Source organism: Mus pahari, chromosome 21 (genome assembly GCF_900095145.1).
Source record: "Mus pahari chromosome 21, PAHARI_EIJ_v1.1, whole genome shotgun sequence".
Taxonomy (NCBI): domain Eukaryota; kingdom Metazoa; phylum Chordata; class Mammalia; order Rodentia; family Muridae; genus Mus; species Mus pahari.
In genome coordinates this window covers 18696449-18706507 of record NC_034610.1, presented here as the reverse complement: position 1 = coordinate 18706507, position 10059 = coordinate 18696449, and positions in this window count along the sequence as shown.

The window sequence follows — 10059 nt, the reverse complement described above, 5'->3', positions numbered from 1 at the left end:
GGATGGCTTGGGCCGTGGGTACCAGAAAGCTTCAAAAAAAAAAAAAAAAAAAAATTGTGTGTGTGTGTGTGTGTGTTTTCCCCCTCTCAAGGCAGGACTCATTATGTAGTTCAAGCTGGCTTTGAACAGTCTCCTGCCTCAGCCTCCAGAGAGCTAGAATTACTTATTTTCAAAAAGGATGTCAAACAAACCAACAGGAAAGAAGAATCTTTTCAACAAATGACAGACAACTGGGTAGCTACATGAAAATAAAAACTACTACAGGGTAGGGGAAAATCAACTTTATCTATTTTTCTCACCCACTATACTCATAGTTTTACTTTGTTTTGAGAAAAGTCTATGTAGCCTGGACTGATCTTGAACTTGAAGTAATCCTCCTGCCTCAGCATTCTAAGTGCTAGGATTACAGGCATGAGCTACCTACCACTAGCTGACATTCATTGACAGAAATATTAGTGTTTGATCTTGGAATGGATGCCCCAGATTCACTAGTGTTCTTATACATATATGCTTTCTTAGGATGCCTTTTCAAAAGCTATTATTTATTTATGAATCAAACCATTATTTAAAAGTTACTAGTCATTATGGATCAAACCAAGGGGCTAACACATGTCAGGAAAGCATTCTACCAGAGCTATATCCTCAGCCCTACATCTGTGTTTGCTTGCTTGTTTTGTTTTTGTTTTTGTTTTTTTGAGACAGGGTTTCTCTGTGTAGCCCTGGCTGTCCTGGAACTCCCTTTGTAGACCAGGCTGGCCTTGAACTCAGAAATCCGCCTGCCTCTGCCTCCCAAATGCTAGGATTAAAGGCGTGCACCACCACTGCCCGGTTCATCTGTGCTTTCTAAATCTGAGATGTATTTTATTTTATTTTTATTTTTATTTTTTTGAGACAGGGTCTCTAGTTTAGGCTGTCTTCAAGCTCCCTCACTGTGCAGCCAAGGAAAACTGTGAGGTTTTGATCCTCCGGACATCACCTTCAGGGAGCTAGGATCACAGACATGAACAGAACCTACTACATCTAGTTTATGCAGTGCTGTGTATCAAATTCAGGACATGATTCGTGTTAGGTAAATGCTAAACCAACTGACTTATTACTATAACTCCAGGCCCTAAATCTGGGATATTTTGAATTATGAAGAGCACCTGGCACCAGGAGTTTGTGGAGCTGCAACTCTGTCTGCACAGGTATACAGAAAGCTGAAGGACTTAAGACTGGGGTCTAGTATAAATGCTAACTGCTGTCTTAATCAGTGCTTTAGACAGTAGTTGGAATGATTCAAGTATGGTAGTATCCTAGTGTAGGGGGGTGTAAGGTTGCTACAATGTTGTAATTGAAACAAAGGCAAAAAAGCAATAGAAAGAGTCCATTTTAGGGGAAACCACAATGTATCGAAAGGAGCCACACTTAGCCTTGGGTAGATCAAATTACTACTTAGGTTAGGTACTCAAGAGGCTTGGCTGGAAGGATCTCTTGTTTTTTGTTTTTTCAAGACAGGGTTTCTCTGTATAGCCCTGGCTGTCCTGGAACTCACTTTGTAGACCAGGCTGGCCTTGAACTCAGAAATCTGTCTGCCTCTGCCTCCTGAGTGCTGGGATTAAAGGCGTGCGCCACCACATCCCGCAGAAGGTTCACTTGTTATGGCTCTATTTACTTCAAGAATCCCATCCCAGAGGTGGCCTTTAGCTTAGTGATAGAGTACCTGCCTAGCACCATCAGGGTCTTGCATTTGATGCCCACTCTAAGAAAAAAAGAAAAAACAAACCCCATCCCAGGTCTTCTTGAAGGAATAAGACTGTAAGAATCCACGATCATGCTGGTTAATTAAACCTACAGCCTTGAAGGGGGCATGGGTGGGGAAGGTAAAAGTACTTGATGCCCTTCCAAAGGACCAGGTTTGATTCCCTGACACACTGACACACAAGCGTCTGTAACTCCAATTCCAAGGGGATCTGACACCCTTTTCTGACCTATGTGGGCACTAGGCACAAACAGACAAAAGTACACATGCATAAAAACAAACAAACAAACAAAAAAACAAAAAAAACCTTTTTTTTTTTTTTTTTAAGGAAGAAGGAATACAGTCTCCACGCCTAGCACCTGGGAGTCCATCACCTTCTGTTTTCTGCCAGAAAGACCATTTCCTCTCAATGTCATTTTCATTTCAACATCACTGGTCATTTACATTCTAATACCTCTGGCCTGGTCAAACAGCTTTTATGGGGTGAGAAGGGTTGGTGGTGGAGTCCCAGCTGAGTACAGAGTGTCCCTGAGCCACCGGGTTTCCAGGGGCCTCACCCTCTTACTGAGCTGTACCCATCTGTTGACCACCATCTAGCGTTAGACTGTGAGTTCCTCCGGTGCAGAGCCGCTGCTGAATTCGCTCGGTGGGCGAGGGGGAACTCTGACAAACAATTGCATAGACAGGCTGTCACCCGGGGGTGGAGGAGCTCTTTTGAGAGCGGCGGGAGAAAGAGAGGCAGTGCTGGAAAAGGAGCGCCCAGTGGGAAGGGACAGGGGGCCCGCGGGAGTAGGCGGGGCGTGGGCGACAGAGCTGACCTGGAGTCATCCGAGGGCTAGCTCGGCCCGTGACAGACAGGGAGGGGTGGGGCTGCTGCAGAGGGGCGACCGGATACTGAAAAGAGGCCGGAGGGCCGTCACGGGGCGCAGCGCGGCAGGAGCGCGGGCCAGGGCGCCGGGCGGAAGAGCGGCGCAATCGGGAGACCTCACCCGGGTGTGGGCTCACCTGGGGCGGCTGGGCGGGGCGCAGCGCGGCGCAGCAGCGAGGTCCCAGGTTCCGGGTCCGCGGAGGCCGCTGGGGACCTCGCAGAGACTAGGCAGGCCGGGATCGGGCAGCGGGGCCTCTGGACACCGGGACGAAGCACCCTCCAAGAAGGGGAACGGCCCGTGAACGCGCGCGGAGCCAGCTCGCGCCAAAAATTCCAAACCGGCCTCGAGGCCCCGCCCAGGCTCGCCCGTGGCCCCGCCCCCGCCTGGTGCAGCGGGTCTTGCGCCGGGGGCATTGGCCCCGCCTCGCGTCTTGCGTGCGCACCGAGGTCTCCCCGCCCCCGAAGTTTGGCGGAGTGCTCTCACGGCGCAGGCGCAACTCTTCGAGGCCTATTGCAGAGTAGGTAGCTAAATTCTTAGTCCTAGATGCTAGGCGGGAATGATCCTTGGCCCCTCTCTCTCGGTATCCCCAGGATATTTGTCGGCCTTCACACTATGGTCCCCACACCAGCTGCTTTCCATTGGCTGCCTTAATATTCGTGTCCATAAAAGGGGCAGGTAGGGCCCTGCAGCCAAGTAACATTTCCTCATGGAGTTGTCACTGGGGACAACAAAAGCGGAATGTCCTACTACTTATAATCTTATGCATATTCAGACACCGTCCTCATCATCCTAGGATAGCGATTGAGAGCGCCTGTTCTAAGACGGTGAAGTCTCCTTGTGAATAGGCCTTCTGAGGCAGATTCTTATATCCTTTAGTTCTGAACCTTGTGCTCAACTCAGACTCCTCTCCTCAGCCTCTTCCTGGCCTTACAACCTCTGGTACATGCTGGGTTGTCACCTCTCTTTTAAACGTGGAGCCAAGGAACCTAGGATGGTTTCTTTAAAGAAGGTCTGCGCAGAACAAATGTGGAGTGGAGCTTGCTTCATGGAGAAAGGGACCTATTTTGATTTCAACTATAAGTGAGAAATAATGCTTTATAGCCAGTCTCTCTAAATGCTCCTGCAATCTCTTAGAACAACAGTGGGAAGGAAGGCCAGGCCCTACTTAGGCCTGAGATCATGAGCTGGGGTACAGCCCACCTCCAAGCCCTTCCCTTTGCATTAGCGTCTTAGGCTTTAACACTTGTGGCTTGGGCTAGTCCTTGTTGAGAACCCCAGACAGGTCCCTCTCCAACTATTTAGAGCTATTTTCTGCCAGCCCCATTTTCTGGACAGGCCTCCCCTTCTTCCAACTATTTATTCCTCAAAGTCTAATTCATAATATTTAAAACACACTAACACACACATACACAGTAACAAAAAAATACTGCCTGGTACATGCCTATACGCCAAGCATGGAGGCAGCTGAAGCAGAAAAGTCACATGAGCCCAGGAATTGGAGGCCAGTTGGGCATTATAATAATACTCCTGGGGCTGGAGAGATAGCTCAGTGGTTAAGAGCACTGACTGCTCTTCCAGAGGCCCTGAGTTCAATTCCCAGAAACCACATGGTGGCTCACAACCATCTGTAATGGGATCTGATGCCTTCTGGTACACCTGAAGACAGCTACAGTGTACTCACATACATAAAATAAATAAAATCTTTTAAAAAAGAAAGAAAGGAAAGAAGGAAGGAAGAAAGAAAGAAAGAAAAACAAAAAGCAAAACAAGATGCTTGACTTCAAATAAACCAATAAGTAAAAGTTGGGTAAAGTGGTATATAGATCTGTAGTCCCAACACTGAGGAACTGGGGAGGCTAAGGCAGGGGGAATCTCTGAGTTTGAGGCCACCCTGATATATATCAGAAGTTCCAGGCCAGCCTGGGCTACATAATGAGACCTTGTCTCAAAACCTGGGGCAGTTTTAGCAATTTGAACCCTGTCTCATTAAGGAAATGGGGAAGGAGTAGAAAGCCTAGGCTGTCGGCTAGCAGGTGGGAAGCCCTTGGTTCAATCCCCAGCGCTACAGGGAGAAATAAAAGCATTTTATTTCAGTGGCATGAGTCAGTAAACTTCTCACTCTGCAGAGAAGACTGCACTAGACACATAGTAGCAGTTATAGGTAAGTGTATAGACATAGTGTCAGGGAACTAAAGGCTGTAGTGTTGCTCTGCCAGTCTCCACATGTGTAAAATGAATAATAGCTCCTCCTTATTTGAAGAAAAGAGCATCAACTGAGAAAATATATGTGAAGTGCTTTTGTTAGAGGAGAGGCAGACCAGAGAGGTCTGTGCTTTTCTGCCCAGGTTCATAGTCTCACCTATCAAAAGGAGGAGGAGGAGGAGGAGGAGGAGGAGGAGAAACAGAAGGCCAGAAAGCAAAAGTTTGATTTAGAAAGTGAAAGTTGACATGAAATAGAAGCAGAGGGATGGTTGATTGGTTTAGCGCTTTTGATCAGTAGAGGTGAGCGCCGCTAGAGTTCTCAACATGTGGGTTGAGACCCATTTGAAGCGATCTAAAGACCTTTTCACAGAGGTTACCTAAGACTGTCAGAAAACACAGATATTTACATTACGGTTCATAACAGTAAAAAAATTACAGTTATGAAGTGACAACAATAATGATTTTATGGTTGAGGTCACTACAACATAAAGATCTGTATTAAAGAGTGGTAGCTTTAGGATGATTGAGAACCTAGTGTCTAGTGTAAGAGTTCTCTTCCACTGATGCAAAATGGGCCCACAGGTTGCTTCGGTCAAGACAAGAGCAGCTAGCTGCTGGTTAAGTCAGGAGTCTCCTCTACCCATACTGTGATGGCACAGACAGAGGCATGTTCCCAAAGGGATCAAAACTAGGACTCTTAGCTGGGCATGGCAGTGCATGCCTTTAATCCCAGCACTCAGAGCCAGAGCGGGCTGATCTCTCAGAGTTCGGGGTCAGCCTGCTTTCCATTGCAAGTCTCAGGCCAGCCAAGACTGCATGTAGAGACCTTGTCTCAACAACAATAAAACCAAAAAACAGCCGGGCATGGTGGCGCATGCCTTTAATCCCAGCACTTGGGAGGCGGAGGCAGGTGGATTTCTGAGTTCGAGGCCAGCCTGGTCTACAAAGTGAGTTCCAGGACAGCCAGGGCTATTCAGAGAAACCCTGTCTCGAAAAAACAAAAAAAAAACAAAAACAAAAACAAAAAAAACAAACAAAAAAACCCCCTAGGACTCTTGCACTGGAGACCTCAAACCTCCCCTAGGGGCTGAATTCTGCAAGCCCTACCCCTCATCCAGGGGAGACCCCCCCCCTCCCGGAAACACTCCCAATTACACTTCACCATAACAGTACCACAGAGCTGCACACACTTCTCAGACTCTTAGGAAGATTCTCTTGCTCAGATGGGATCACAAAAGGGGTGGTGTGACAAGAAAGGGAGGTAAAGATGAGACTCAAATGGAACCTGCTAGAACGGAAGGAAGCCGTGATGATTGGAGCTTCTGAGGACCGGCTGCCTTCTATTTCTGTTGCATAGTGTTTATGAGCATTTGTTACATTGTATATTTCTGTCTAGTGTATGCTTGCTTCTCAATGTATATCATATATCATGGTTGCAACAATTCTAATAATTGACAGGGGTGGGGGTGGGGGTGGGAGAGGAGGTTAATAGAGGTCAGTTTTGCCCATTTGTGGGTGCCTGGGTAATGTCTGGGAAGGTGTTCCCAAAGGCAGCCAGGGGAAATCGGAAGCTCAGATCTGGCCTGGAGAGCTGCCTCTACAGGGTGGAGGGGGCAGCTGAGGGGCAGCAGTGCAGCTGCCAGTACAGGAGGCGTCTGCCCACAGGCGCCTGGCTGTGCCTCCAGCTGTCCTCCCAAATTCCCACCCTCACAGGTGCTGCTGGAGGTTAAGCAACTGTCAGGGAATCCTTTGACACAGACTGCCATTTTAAAACATGTGTCCTATGTATCAGCCCTGAGAGATCAGCAGCTACTATCTCCTTGCGCTTGATCCCTGCCAGACACCTCGTCTGTTTAGATATTTGAATACCGGGCCTTGTCCCCGTCCTCTTCAGCTCTGGGTGCTCAGCAGCCCAGACTAATGCTCTGACAGGAGTTGTTGGAGCTCCCAACTCTGTGTTCTTGGACTACCTAGGTGGAGCCAGTATGGTGATTCTGCGGGGCTCAAGCAGACATCAAGCTGGTCCAAGGCCCCAGGCTGGCTGAGATTTTCCTCAGGCCTGTGCCAGCTCCCAGACAGCCTGGCACTGGCCAAGCATACCTCCTGTGTAGCCCCTTGGAATCTCTCCCTTTACCTCCCTGATGCCCTGCAATGAATACTGTGTGTCTGTATGTCTGGCTCTGCTTAGGGGGCCCTTAGCTGTTCCAGCTCTGAAGCTTACTGACACAATTGGGTCTGGGCCTGTTTAGGAGAATGGGGGAGGTTAGGAGCAGGAGAGAAAACCCCTTGGAGTGCCTAGCATCAGACTCTAGCCCAACTTAGGAGTTGGACCATTTGGGCCAAATGCCTTTTCTTCTCTGCCTCTGTTTCCCCATCTACAAAACAAGGCATCCCAGTAATTCTGGCCCCTGGCTTTTGCTGCCATCACTTTGGAGGAAGTACTCAGCCTCAGAAAGACCAAGGTCAACTCACTGACCTGCCTAGGGCCCACTCAGCTGGCCTTTTGGGAAAACCAATCAGGAACACCAGGGAACCAATGTCCATGACCTTGGGGCAAAGCAAGCAATGTAGCATGAAAGTTCTTTCTATCCAGTTGTCCTGGATTCGAAAGGAGTGGTTGGGGCCTGAGCACCCCTGCGTCCTTCTCAGTGACTAGTGGAAGATCCAGTTCCTGGACTCCAAGCAGGATGGAAATGGGCAAGTGGGGTACTGCTGTACTGAGGTGCTGGGCTAAGGGACCCTGCAGTCAATTTTTCACAAAAGCTGAGTCTTTTGGGAGAAGGTAGAGAGAAACTGTGGGACTGGTCATATGCATGCATGTATGTAGGAGTCTAGAGTAGGGAGAGATTATCTGTGAGGTGTAGCCCTGAGTTTAGGGTGTCCAAGAGTGATCTCTAGAGCTAGCTTGGTGCTGGGGTTGACCTATGAGTGAAGAAGGGTGCTGGCTAGTCTGCTGGCCGCAAAAACTGGGCTTCCAAGTGTGGTGGGCTCAGAGGCCCCCGTTGTCTCCAGACCTCCATCCTGTCTGGAAGCCAGCATTGGCAAAGTAGCCAGCAGCTCCAGGAGAGCCTGAGGTTTGAGAAGAGACAAAAGACAAAGAGCGTGTGGGGCTTTCTGAACGTCAGTCCAAGGTCCAGGTTCCGAGTCAACACTGTCCTCAGCCAGCTCAGTGAGGTCCACAGATTCACTTTGCTATGAGTGGGGGCATTTCCCAGCCAGACCCCACCCTAGTGTATCCAAGCTTGCCTCTCCTAAGCAGAACCTGCCAGGCCCCCTGCAGCAAGCCCAGCTCCAGGTTCAACTGTCCAGGCCCCAAGGATGAAAGGTGCGCCAGTCCTCAAGCACCCTGTACAGCCTGCCCCATCCACCCTAAGCAGATCCTGAGTTCACCCCTAAAGTCAGTTCCAGAGTAATCTACTGCTATGGGGAATGAGGAAGAGCTCAGGATGAAGACTGGAAGTTGGGGTACACCTGCAGCAAGTCAGTCCTCGGTTGGGGGCAAAAAGGTCCATTTCAAGTGATCAGTGGAGGAATAAGATTGAACGAGAGCTAGTCTCTTGCCACCACAATCTGAGAGTTCAATAGCTTCTGATACACTGTTGCATCTTCTGCTTGCCTTTCTAGTAACACACTTAACTTTCCAAACGCTCTGGACTAGCTAAGCACAGATCTCTGGCCCTGCTCCCACCTTTTCCACAGCTGTGTTTAGGCTGGGCACTAGAGTGCCAGTCTACTCCTTCCCAGCTGCTGGGGGAATCTGAACCCTTCCAGCCTGGTGCCAGTGCCAGTCACTGACAGGGTGGAGGAGCCCCAGGGAGGTCTATCTCAGCTGTCAGCACCAATGATGGATGAGGGGATACATTATAGGGAGACCCAGAGGACCAGGCGCCTGTTATGCTCCAGGGGGGATCCCCTGGACTGGCCTCCTGGGGTCTACAAGCAGAGTCTCTGCCCCTCACAGCAGGGGACCTGAGTAGAGGAGTATCCCAGTAAGGCTGCTTAAAGGCCCAAAGGATGCTGAGCCTTCGCACTCCCTGGACATCATGGGCATTAGAGTCTCTCCCGTTGCCTTCTTCCTGCTCTGCCTGACTTCTGAGAGCTTACAAGGCGGTGAGGGTGGGCTTCTGGGGCGGGTCCGGGCTGTGCCTGGGGCTGGGGCTGAGATTTTACTAGAACATGAATTAGACAGCTAGGTTCTGGGGGTGGGGACGGAATGAGTGCAGTTGGTAGTGTTTCCAGGACAATCAGAAGCTCAGGATCTTTTTTGGCTTCATGGCTATATGATTACACAGCAAGTTTGAGGCTAGACTGGGGTGTATAAGCCCCCTTCTAAAAGCTCCAGAATGATCGGGTTGGGTGGGCACTGGGGATAGGGGAGCCTGGGCAAGCAGAGAATTCAGATGAGGAGGATTTTAGGTGCTTTGCACTGGAGGTAGATGGATGTCTGGGTCTAGCTTTCTTTCTGTTTCTGAGATTGCAGCCCTGAATTGTAAGTACCCTTTGCTTCTTTAGGACCTCCCCGACTCCCTCCTAACCTGGGGAAAGGTAAGTGGCTCTCTGGATACTTTTGACTCCAGCGACCTTTGGAGCTTTCTAGATAGTCCCCAGCTCTTAGATTCCAGATACAAAGGCCAGGAGAGCATGGAGTCTCTTCCCGTGGGCACCATTAGCGGTATCTGCCTGAGGATATGAAGCTCAGAAACTCACCTTCTTGGAAGAGTTGGGAGGTCTGTCCCTGGAGGAGGGGCCTGGAGAATGGGACGTGAGGACAAGGAGGAAGGTGGCTCTGGCAGCATCCAAGGGCAGAGTGCTACAGTGGGACAGGAGCGGGGGTGGGGGTGTGTGTGGGGAACCAGTAAGCTGAGAGGATTCAAGGCTTTGCACCTGAGCAGCATGAATGGGGCCTATAGAGTTCTAAGTGTAGGAGTTAGGGACCCCTGAGACCCCTGAGATGAAGAAGAGGAGAAGAGGGAACAGGAAGTTTCCAAAGATGAGGCTGGAGGGGGAAGGGCTATAACACAGTGAATAGGACAGCAAACTGCACTCTGCCCCTCAAATATCCAGGGGTATAGCCTGGTACCCCATCCATGCCAGGAACCAATCTTCAGTTCCCCAATCCCAGACTACCCCAATCCCAGACTACCCCAATCCCAGACTATCCACTGGTCCGGTCCTTATACCTCCTGTGACCAGAGGGGGAAGCTGAGGTTCAGAAGCAGAGATTTGGTGACCTGGTTCCCTCCCCCC